Genomic DNA, 12,465 nt, shown 5'->3' with positions numbered 1-12,465 from the left:
AGACAGCTTCACCAGATCATTCTCCCCAAAATGGATCACTAGCAGATCAGGACAACCCCAATTCGTCATGACAGATATTATAAAAGGGAGCAAATTACCCCACCTCATGCCACTCTTTCCCCACCAGACTACTTCATGCTGATTACTAGGCAGTCCTAAGGCTCGTCTGCCAATATGCTTCTCCGCAAATTTCGCAGCGCAGTGGATAAACGAATGCCGGACCAGCCATGTGACTATTTTTTCTCTCCTGGGACCAGACACACAACCTCCAAAGAAAACAAACTGTAATATCGCCTTTACCACCCTTCATATATCAGACTCCAAAACGCCCCACCCCCCAGCAAATCTACACCCAAAAGATTGACACCTGAAAATCAAGGCCTAACGTATCGCTCACAGCACCTAGATTTCCACCTCTCAATTCTCTTAATCTGTGCCTAGTCCCATCCCGGATACACCGCAGCTGTAGCTGCTCCTATTCTGAATGAATGTGTGCCATAACCTTGCACCTGACGTCCTGTCTGTCGCAACACCATCCTTAACACCTGCAACAACTGGAAAGTTGTAAGCCTTGTTCCATCAGCATGATTAACCCCTCCTCATCCCCCAAAAGAACCTCCTCAAAACCTGAAAGCTGATCCGTTCCAAAGCCAAGCATGCCGCTGCATCTCCCCCTTTTTGCAACCACACCTATTTCCCTTTCCCTAGCTGATCAGTCTTTGAGCGTCTAAGCCATATGCCTAAACGCTCCCCATACATACAAACCTCTCCAACTTTCACCCCCACAGATTTTCCTACTCCCAAAAGTTCAGACACTTGAAAGGCACTAAAAACATCCACACCATACATAAACGTAAAAGAGCCAGCTTGTACGCATCTGCACAGCATACTGGCAAAACATGCAGTATTTCCAATAACAGATCAAATGTAATCGGTTCCCTGACTGACTTGACTGACCCTGCTCTGACCCGTCTCCAACCTTTCAGCATCTTCCCCAACAGGTCATCCCTAGCTGGATCGCAACCAAAGAATAACTTCCCATAAAAAGAAACCCCTTCCAACTTGCCCCCAATCGTGGCGAGCGAAAAACCCTTCTGTATCAGAAAAAGCACAAAACACAAAGGGCCATATTTATACTTTTTGACGCACAACTGTGCCAACGCAGTTGTGCATAAAAAGTTTTAATGCCGGCTAACGCCATTCCAAAGCGCCATGCGGGCGCCTTATTTATTGAATGACGTTAGCCGGCGCAGCTGACTGGTGTGCGTCAAAAAAAATGACTCACACCAGGCAGCGGCGGCGTAGGGGAAAATGGAGCTTGGGCGTCAAAAAATGGGGCAAGTCAGGTCTGAGGCAAAATTTTGGCCTCGACCCGATTTGCGCCATTTTTTTTGACGCCCAACCCCCATTGAAATGACTCCTGTCTTAGCACAGACAGGAGTCATGCCCCCTTGCCCAATGGCCATGCCCAGGGGCATGGTCATTGGGCATAGTGGCATGTAGGGGGGCACAAATCAGGCCCCCCTATGCCACAAAAAAAAAAAAAAAAAAATACTTACCTGAACTTACCTTAAGTTCCCTGGGATGGGTCCCTCCATCCTTGGGCGTCCTCCTGGGGTGGGCAAGGATGGCAGGAGGTGTCCCTGGGGGCATGGGAGGGCACCTCTGGGCTCCTTCCGAGCCCACAGGTCCCTTAATGCCTGCCCTGACCAGGCGTTAAAAAATGACGCAAAAGCGGCTGGACGTCATTTTTTAAGGCCCGTCCACTCCCGTGCGTCATTTTTGCACGGGAGTTTAAATAAGGCGCACATGCCTTAGAGTCATTTTTTAGAAGGGAACGCCTACCTTGCATATCATTAACGCAAGGTAGGTGTCCATGCTAAAAAATTACGCAAACTCCAAGATCTTTGGCGCTAGACGGGTCTAACGCCAAAGTATAAATATGGAGTTAGCTTTGCGTCGGATTTGTGTCAAAAAACACAACGCAAATCCGGCGCAAACAGAGTATAAATATGCCCCAAAGCGCGTAACTCAAGCTCTCTGTTGCTCTGTAACCAGAAATTGCCCACAAAACTTTCATAACTCTGAATCTCCAACCATGCCAGTCGGTAGCTCTACCGAGTGGATTCCGCTAAAGACATCTTCACCAGCCTAGTGGTCATCACGCCGCCCACTCCCAAATGTCTGCAGGGACTGCTGTCTTGGTCTGCTCTGCTCCTGATGCCAGGCTGCGAAATCGCTGCCACTGTGAACGTGACAGGGAATCTGCAATCTCGTTGTACACCCCAGGTATGTGTGCAGCTTTGAAAATAACATTCAATGATAAGCATCTAAGCGTGAAATGCGGCAACAAACGCAGCACCCTGAGGTCTTTTGCTCTCTGCCTGTTCACAAGTTCTACAACTGTCAAGTTGTCTTCATGAAAAACCACAGTCCTGTTCATGAGTTCATCTCCCTACACTGCCATTGCCACCAGAAGTAGAAAAAAAAACTCCAGAAAAGCAATGCTCCTACCTTGCTGAAGCCATTTTCTTTGCCATGTCTCCACACACCATCTCCCATCCCAAAAGAGCCCAAAACCTGTGGCCCCTTCTGCATTCGAGAATATCTGAACCTGCCAGACCATGTCTTCCTCCCGGAAGCACAAGGAAACACCATTGAAACGTGTCAGAAAGGTTTCCCACATCCTGATGTCTTCTCTCATCCCCACTGACACGCGAATCTTGTGGTGCGGAAGAGCAACTCCAGGCATGGCTAGACCGAGTCGTCTACAAAAAGTCATGCCCCCCCGAACAACCCTACAAGTGAAATTGAGGTAACCAAAAAGCTTCTGTGCTGTTCGCATATCAATCTTGTGCAAGGACCTATCAATCAATCAATCATTTTAACTCGCGCTACTCACCCGCTAGGGTTCAAGGCACTGAAAGGGAGGGGGGGAGGACTTCTACTGCTCGAATAACCAGGTCTTGAGGCATTTCCTGAAGGTCAGGAGGTCCTGGGTCTGTCGTGGGTGGGCGGGGACAGTGTTCCAGGTCTTGGCGGCGAGGTGGGAAAAGGATCTACCTCCGGCTGTAGTCCGATGGATGCGGGGGACGGCGGCAAGTGCAAGGTTGCCGGAGCAGAGTTGGCGGGTGGGAGTGTGGAAGGTGAGTCGCTCGTTGAGGTAGGCAGGGCCCGTGTTGTGAAGAGCTTTGTGGGCATGGATGAGAAGTTTGAAGGTGATCCTCTTGGTGACAGGAAGTCAGTGTAGGCCTCTGAGGTGGGCTGAGATGTGGTAGCGGCGTTGGATGTTGAGGATGAGGGGTGCAGAGGCATTCTGTATACGCTGCTGTTTCCTCTGGAGCTTGGCTGTGGTTCCTGCGTAGAGCGCGTTGCCATAGCCCAGTCTGCTGCTGACATGGTAGTTAGTGACCGTCCTTCTAGTTTTGGTGGAGATCCATCTGAATATCTTTTGGAGCATCCGGAGGGTGTTGAAGCAGGAAGATGAGATGGCGTTGACTTGCTGGGTCATGGTGAGCGATGAGTCCAGGAAGAAGCCCAGATTGCGTGTGTGGGTGGTGGGAGTTGGTGCGGGTCCCAGGGTGGCAGGCCACCAGGAGTCATCCCATGTAGAGCGGTTGGAGCCCGAGGATAAGGATCTCTGTTTAGTCTGAGTTCAGTTTGAGGCAGCTCTTCTCCATCCAGTTGGCGATGGCATGCAGTCCGTCGTGGAGGTTGGTTTCAGCGGTGGTGGGGTCCTTGGTGAGTGAGAGGATCAGCTGGGTGTCGTCAGCGTAGAAGACGATGTTGAGGTTGTGTGATCAGACGATGTTAGCTAGCGGTGCCATGTAGATATTAAAAAGAGTTGGGCTGAGAGAAGATCCTTGGGGAACGTCGCAGATGGTCTTGGTGGCTTCCGACAGGAAGGGAGGGAGGCAGACTCTCTGAGTTCTGCCGGAGAGGAAGGATGTGATCCAGTCCAGGGCCTTGTGGCAGATCCCAGCGTCGTAAAGGCGAGCGCAGAGGTTGTGGTGGCAGACAGTGTCAAAAGCAGCCGAGAAGTCCAGGAGGATGAGGGCCTCAGTTTCGCCTTTGTCGAGCATGGTCCTGATGTCGTCGGTTGCGGCGATGAGGGCGGTCTCGGTGCTGTGGTTCCTACGGAATCCGGATTGGGAGTTGTCCAGCCTGTTGTTGTCCTCTAGGAAGTGGGTCAGTTGGCATTGACGATCTTCTCCATGACCTTCGCCGGGAAAAGGAAGGAGGGCGATGGGTCGGTAATTCTGAGATCTTCGGGGTCCGTTTTAGGTTTCTTTAGTAGGGCGTTGACTTCGACGTGCTTCCAGCTCTCCGGGAAGGTGGTGGTCTCGGAGGAGCTATTGATGATCATGCGGAGTTGGGGGGCGATGACGGGGCTCGCTATGTGTCCCAGAAACTCCAAGATCTCATCCACTTTACCAGCTGGTAGTCTTGCCATTAAGGATTCTGCATCCAGTTCAATATCCAAGAATGTCAACACACAATTTGGTCCTTCCGTCTTCTCAGGAGCCAAAGGTACCCCAAATGCTGAGTCAACCTCTGAAAGGAATTCAGGGCCTGCCCACAAGACCCAGATCCTGTCGCTCCCACAAAAAGGAAATCATCCAAATGATGAGTCACCTCCCGATGCCCACTTACTTTGACAAAAACCCACTGTAAGAAGGTACTAAATGCTTCAAACAGCGCACATGTGATGGTTTACCCCATTGGGAGTACTCTGTCAACATGGATAGCCCCATCAAGCTGCATTCCCAGTAACGCAAAATCATCAGGGTGTATGGGCAGCAGCCTGAAAGCCGATTGTATGTCGCATTTTGCCAACTCTGATCCCCTGCCGCACCCACAAATTAGCCTAATGGCATCGTCCACAGATGCGTACACCACCCTAGTATCTTCTGGTGCATGGAAATGTTTACCACAGCCCCCACCGGCCATGACAAGTGATGTATAAGGCAAAACTCACCTTCAGTCTTTTTTGGAACCACACCTAGCTGTGAAATCATGAGATCCTCTGTTGCCCATTCATAAAAGGGGCCCACAATTCTGCCCAATGACACTTCTTTGTCTAGTTTGTCCCTCACAGCCTTTGGTATGTCTCTCTCAGACCGCAAATTGTCTACCCATCTCTTCATTCTCGGGCCCTGGTAGTTTATACGAAAACCCTCTCTGAATCCCCATTCCAACTTGCACGCCATGTCCTTATCCTGATAACCGTGCAGCCAGGGCAAAAGAGCATCCAGCCTGATTGGTGTAGGAGCCCTTTGGAGCAGGTGTGTCTTGCAGGCCCCTACCCTTGGTCGTTCTCCACTGCTTAGCTGGACTAGAGAGTGCGAAACATTGAGTGATTGGGTGCTGACCCCCGCATTTAGAGCAGTCATGCTTGAATTTGCAGGGATGTCTGGAACAAAAACCCTTGTTGAAGTTCCAACATGCTCCTGGCGTCAGTACTGGGCCCGTTGTCCAACACCCACCCCTCTTTGGACGGGACGAGCCTGAAATGGCTTGTATACTACTGGAAAACCACTTGCGGTGTGTGTAGATGCAGTGGACTGTGAAGACACCATCCACTGCATCCATAATTCTGGATCTACATCCCCCCATGGCTTATCCGGATTGACACTCTCTCTCACCCTCAACTCTTCATCGTAGCTCAGCCAAGCAAAACCCCCAAAATGCATCTGGGCCTTCCGAATAATGTCCATACATTTAAACAGTGCTATGGCCCTCTCCGGGAACTTCTTGTAATAGATACTTGCAAATATAAAAAAAGCCGAGGTCCAATTATCCATAGTTGTTGGTACCCGTGGTCGGCAAGCTAACTCCCACTCCTACTCCTTAGAGCCTTCCTTGGCCTGTATGTCTCTATGTAAAAGTTTAAAAACATCTACATACTTGTGCCTTCATATCCTTGCCTTCATCTTCTCTGCTACATGAGAGCCCAGAACAATTGCCCATCCCATGCAGGGGAGCTGTTTTTTCTGCCCCTCCCCTCCTTGTCCTCCATCCCCGTACCATCCCCAATTGCCTTGCCCCTAGTCACGTTCGTCACGGTCGCACCTGAGTCCTTCGTCTGTGTGCTGTCACCCTCCTGCGATGCCCCTGCCGCAGGAGTCTCATGGACTGAAAAATCTACTACCCCAATGGACTTGTGTGTGCTAGCCCCGACAGCTCCTGTTCCTTCCCCCCACACTGACAACCAATCGCCCTTACCTTTGCCACGTGACACCAAAGGCCGCGTTCGTCTCCTTGCCCCGTGAACACGCGCCAGTCCACGAAACACATCCTTTGTCTCCCACCAGACTGGTTTTCCTGCAATACAGAAACAGAAGAGGGGGTTGCGCCGCTCCTGCACCCTTTCCCCCTCCCTCTACTCCCGCTCACCTCAGCATCATGAATCTCCCCGTCCTCCCACTCATCCATCTTTTCCTCATAATCGAGCTCCACCACATCAACCTCATCCATCTCCCACCTGCTGTCATCTCCACCGGTCAGCAGCACATTGGATAATGGATCCGCCGCTTGTCCCCCATGACGCAAACCATCTCTGCGAAGACCCCATTCCTGCATCATAGAGAAGGCCGCCGCCGACCTCTCTAATGCTTTAGACCAACATCCTCAGGCCGTGTTGCGCCCCGTTGGCATCACCTTCTTTCTGCCAGTCTCGTTTACTGCCATTGACTCTCCGCGCCCCTCATGGCCGTGTGCACCACTCGTGCTCATCGCGCCACCAGACCCCCCGGCCGCACAACCCTTTTGCCCCCTCCCTGCCTCTACCAGGGGCACCCATACCCAGCTGCCTCACCCTAGTGCCTAGATTGATGGTCCCGCCATGTCCCTTACCACCGATGGCCTCTTCAGCTGCCTTCCTCTTCCCCATGACCCTTCCCTGTCTCTGCACAACTGTGCCCACCTCTCCTCTGTTTCTGCCACTATGCGCCTCTGTTCCTGTATCCTGGCCTCCAAATCCCAAGCATCCCCATTTGCAAACATGTGCTGCCCTGCTATCCACTGTGCCCTCCTGTGCTGCCCCCGGCATGCCCCCAACCTGCCCTGCCTGCCCACTCAAAACCCTAGGTTGCACCATCCCCCCAACCTCATGTACCTTGCTCTTAGCTGTCCCTCCTGCTGCTCTACCTGCACTTTTGCTTTTTCCCCTGTAGGTCCCCCCTGCCTTGCCCATGTTATTCCCACTCTTGGGCAATGAAAGGTCCAGTGGCAAAAAGCCAGTACTGGGCCCTGCTTCCTCCTCCACCTGTCTACCTGCTTCCCCCATGGCCTCCAGTACCTCTGCCTGCTCGTCGGGCCTTGTTCTGGCTCTCCCGTGTAGGCCTCCCCTCCTCCTCCCCAGCTGCATCCCCCCCATCCTGCTCTTCCATAACTTCATATTTAAAAAATTGGTGGGTGGACTCGCTGTGCGCCCTCCCCCCTGTTGATTTTTTTTCTTTTCGGGCCGCTCTGGCGACCGACACGTGGCAATTACCGCTGCCACTCTCCCAGACGCGGCCTGCGTCAGGCGTGTCATGCAGACCCAGGCCTGGTCCAAAAAACCAGGCCTGAGAAGGTCAGCTCAGCCGGCTTTGCCCAAAACACAACAACCTCCCCGTCGTGACCTGTTGCCATGGCGCCGAGGCTACAACAAAAATAAACTTGCCTGCCACTAAGTTTCCCCGGGGACCGGCCAACTTCCGAACTGCGCGATGAGCTAGTGGGGAAGAGGCCGGTCCCTCACCCTCAGCCCTAGTAAACCCCCTCCCTACCTCCCACCCCACACTTACCTTAGACCAATCCTGTCCGCTTCCCATCACTTCCTCTCCTGAATGTTCCTGCAGAGAGACTAGACCGTGTCTGCTCTCCGTGGGACCCTCCAATGTCGCTTACATTGACTGCAATGAGCTGGGTAATCTACAGTTGTGAGGATGAGGGGATCCAAATGTATCTTTCTAGCACCATAGTTCATATTAAGTTTGTGAACCATTGTTGTCCGGAGCAAATTGATTAAATTAATCTTGGAGAGTGCCCTAGTGTGGCTTACCAGGTGCTTGCCTGTGTTCAAACTGTGATCAGATCATGCACACAAGCACAAAGTAATTCCCACTGTAGCTCCGACACCCAGGCCTTCCAAAGGGCTCCGAGCGAGCCTCTTACAGCCAGGGGCCCAGCTTTAGTGGGGGCGCTTGGGGTGTTATACCCCCCACACCCCAATAAGTAGATTTTATGATAAATAGTTGGATACAGGTGCTTCCAGTCAGGTATGGTTAGGTGTCTGACATACACAGATAAAACGCACACACATACTGTCCCGCTTTCTGTTGGTTATTTTTACAAAAATCTTGTTTTCTCTTATTTGATAACCCTACCAATCTGCATTCCTCTCCCTCTGCACAGCCCCTTAACCCATATCATGCACCCTCCTTGTTGTATAATTTATTTTAACATTAAATGCCAGCGTGATTGTTGGAAAATCTCACCGACCAAGGTACGTTCCTGTTTACAGCTTCTCCGTGTTACGTCAGCGCCATATTTTTGGCACGGAATGTCAGTTGAGTGTTTTCACAAAAGATTATCCTGGGGCCTTTTTCTATTAAACATTCATGCATGCTGTCTGAGGGGGAGACTGGAGTGGTGGCGGCAGAGGAAATTCATAATTCTTGCTGTGGTATGAACCACTGAGTGTGGAAAAGATGCAGAATATCAATGAGAGCGAACAACATTTTCTGCAAGGCATTGTTTTGCGTTTTTCTATTTTTCATCCGATTGTCACTGCAGTACGTTTCTTACATAGATATTTGTCTAGTGGGGCAACGTGTTTATATATGTAGAGTACATAGAGAAACTCAGCCCAGGGCAGGGTTAAAATCAAACTTTAAGTGTAAGTGGTATAAAGGCCAAACCAACCTAAGCCTAATCTGTCTTAAGCGCTTTGTTTCTTTCGTGTAAAGGAGTATTGAAATTAAACTCAAGTTTTACGTATTGAAAATTATTTCTTATTTTTGCAAGATCAAATTTGTAATTCATTTTATAATCACTTTTTAAACAAACACTGGCACCGGCCATAGGTCTCCAATGCTGTGCAGCATAGCTAACAAAGAATTTTAAAAAAGCCTGTGATGGTGCTACCTGCTGTAGCATCTTCCCCAGCCCAGAAGCATGCAAGTGAATAAGCCACGCACAACAAACATCTTTATTCTATTGCACTGCATCATAAGTTTTAAAACTGTACCTTAACACCTCCCAACAGATTACGTAATTCCTGTCTAGGGTCCTCCCAGGACCTCAAGGATCTTAGCAAGCATGATTTCAAAGATACTACAATTAGCCTAATTTTTCCTCAATAAGTCACCGAGGCGATCGCACTGGTCTGCCAGATCGGATGGTATGAGGTAGAAGAGGTGGACCATCATTTTTTTTATCAATGACAAAGGCTCAGATGTGCGATCTGGATGTTCAGGCGGGATTGCCTCACTTGTGATCTCAGTAGCTGAAGAACATTAAAGTATGACATGAGCACTCATCTCTCACTGCGTTTTTCCGATGAGTCCCAGCTACAAATTCAATTTAAAAAAAAAAAATATAGCCTTCCTCAGTGTCCTGTTTCTGGAATATGAGCTATCCAGTGAAGGAAAGAGCCTAGCGCCACAATTCTTGGAAAATTGTGCACAGTTACAACCTCCAAATACAATTAAAAAACTCCAATCCCTATTGGGTTTCCTAAATTTTGGCAGAACATACATTCCTGAGTATGCATCACGGATAAAACCTTTATATGACTTAATACGTCCTGACTTTTCAAGTAAATTTTGGACACTCAAACACACACGCATTCTCAGAGCCTTGCTAACAGACATGCTTATAGCACAATACTTACACACGAGGGACAACAAAACACATTTGGTCATCAGCGTAATTGCTGGTGCCATTGGGTTCACCTATGTAACTTTCAACGAGGATGAGACAGTCCCGATAGCATGCAAATCACATTTGTACTCAGCAGCAGAACAACGCTTTGCTCCCACTCAGAAAATTCTTACTGCTGTTCAGATGGCTGTCATTATGGAAAGACCTCTAGCCCAGGGCAAACGCATTATTGTTGTTTCTCCTATTCCAGCCCTTGAGGCTGTTACCAAAGCCAGCGTTCCAAACACTAAGGCATTACATCCACGTTGGATTTAATGGGCAACGTCTTTGACGGCCACTGATGTAGACTACATTTTTGACCGAAAGTTACAAACTCAAAAGTTTTTGCAATATGAACTGGAATACCCAGCTCCAGCAAACACACTGCCTATTGATCAATATAAAAGAGTCATGTATACCAATGGCTCAGCACAACCTCCAGTAGGCACGAAACATCAATACTCAGCTGCTTGCGCAGTTGCAAGTGTTACATGGAGGATAATAAGTTCTGTCCCCAGAATACATTCACACAAACCCTAGGGGATTGCACAGCACAACTAGTAGAGCTAAAAGCTCTGGTGATGGCACTGGAACATACGGATCCTGCACAGTTAACACTGATTGTGATTCGTACTACTGTGTCCAGTACTTCAATGAATACCTGCATTACTGGTGCCAGAATGGGTTCAGAGATTCTAAAGGCAACACCATTAAACACAGACTTCTATGGGGGAAAGTAGCGGATCTGAAGGAAACGCTACCAAACATCCATGTTGTACACACACTTGGATTTCAGCGCGTTGGAATACACGTTGCTGGAAATACACTGGCTGATAAAGCTGTCAAATCAGCAATAGCTACGGCTAATATTGCTGCAGTAACCCTCTCAGGAGCGAAACCGGACTATGACCTAAGGGCTGCCGTGAAAGCTACGGCAGAAGGCACGCCTTATCCAAAAGCATTCCCTGCTAAATATTCCTCCCGAATGGGAGGCTGCCTAGACGCTGAAGTAAAAATACCAGGCGTGGGGGTTCAAGTAATTCCCAACAGACATAAGATCAGAGTTGAATAAAGCAGCGCATGAGGGGGTAGCGTCTGCCCATCCTGGTGTGGCGGCTACAATATCATTTTTGCAAGCGCGTTATCGGTGTCCAAGTCTATACAAACAGGCCAAGCAGTATGTCCTTTGTTGTGACATCTGCCAACAAATTAAGGGTTCCACCGCTAAACGCCCACCGCAGACACCCCTCCTAGTTTCCAACAAACCATTACAATGTGTGTACTTGGACCATTGTGGTCCCCTAACACCGGATAGTGCATACAAATATATTTTAGTTGCTGTTGACTCCTACTCCAGATTTCCATGGGTGTGGCCACAATGTTCGGCTGACGCTCGGACGGTTATTAAAGATTTGAAAGTCTTCATCAGCACATATTTGGTTGCGGCTTTCCACTCGGACCAGGGCTTTGCTTTCGCCTCAAGGACATTCAGGGACGCCATGGCTTCGTTAGGGATCCAACTCCATTACTTGTCTCCATTTCATCTGAGGAAAATATTGTAGTGGAGCGAAGAAACTGTGATTTAGAGCAGTCCTTAACAACCAGAGTCTTAGGTAGGGGTCGTAGTTGACTTAACCACCTGTATGGAGTCCAAAGAGAACTTAACAAATCTGCCTAGAAAGTCCCTGGGGGGTCGTACTTCATATGAGTGCCTGTTCGGAACTCGAAGGTATGCTCCAGATCTTGATAGTCCTGGCATGGAGGCAGCAGAAACACCCTTTGACATAAATGAACGTGTCACTGTCTTGCAGGAATTACAACAGTTGTGTGATGACAACGCTTCTGCCAGTGCTGCCTCCACAGGAATTAAGGATGTGCCAGTAACACCTACCGGCTGGATTCCTAAAGTTGGGGATATGGTACGTGAAAAGGTTGCTGTGAAAAAGGAGTTTGGTCCTTCTTATCGTGCACCGGTCCCAGTCTTGGGAATACACGGTACCAGAACTGTCATTCTACCACTATTAGCTGATGGTAAAGAAAATCGCTTTGTATCTATTGACAATGTCAAATTACACCATGTGGCCGATCCTGCACAACAGACCAATAGGAACAGCAAGTAGTTCCTGAATCCCTCTCACTAATGGTCAAGAAGTCCCTTTACAAGTTGTGAGCAGCAACACTGACACCTCCCGAGCTTGGGGAGGGTGGGAAATGATCTTGCATTAGTTCTGCCAACATCTGTTTTAACAAATAATACAGAAATAACTGATGGATTTGACACAACTTCAACACAGACGGATGGTGTCATTTATTCTGAACCACAACGGGAAACCCCCACCGGTTGCCCATCTACAGACATGGCTCCAGTTTTTGCACGAACTGCTTCTGGATACTTTGCTGTCGTCAACGACACCTTTTCAGACTCATTCACCTCTTCTACATCTGAACTGTCAAAAACATGTAAGCTAATAAACTGGCTTAAAACAAATTACTTTATTTTCCCATGGAACTATCTGTGGCTTTCTTTGACTATATTAGCTTTCCTCCTTTGGATTC

The sequence above is a fragment of the Pleurodeles waltl genome, chromosome 6 (genome assembly GCF_031143425.1).
Source record: "Pleurodeles waltl isolate 20211129_DDA chromosome 6, aPleWal1.hap1.20221129, whole genome shotgun sequence".
Lineage (NCBI taxonomy): Eukaryota > Metazoa > Chordata > Amphibia > Caudata > Salamandridae > Pleurodeles > Pleurodeles waltl.
This window is presented reverse-complemented; position numbering follows the sequence as displayed.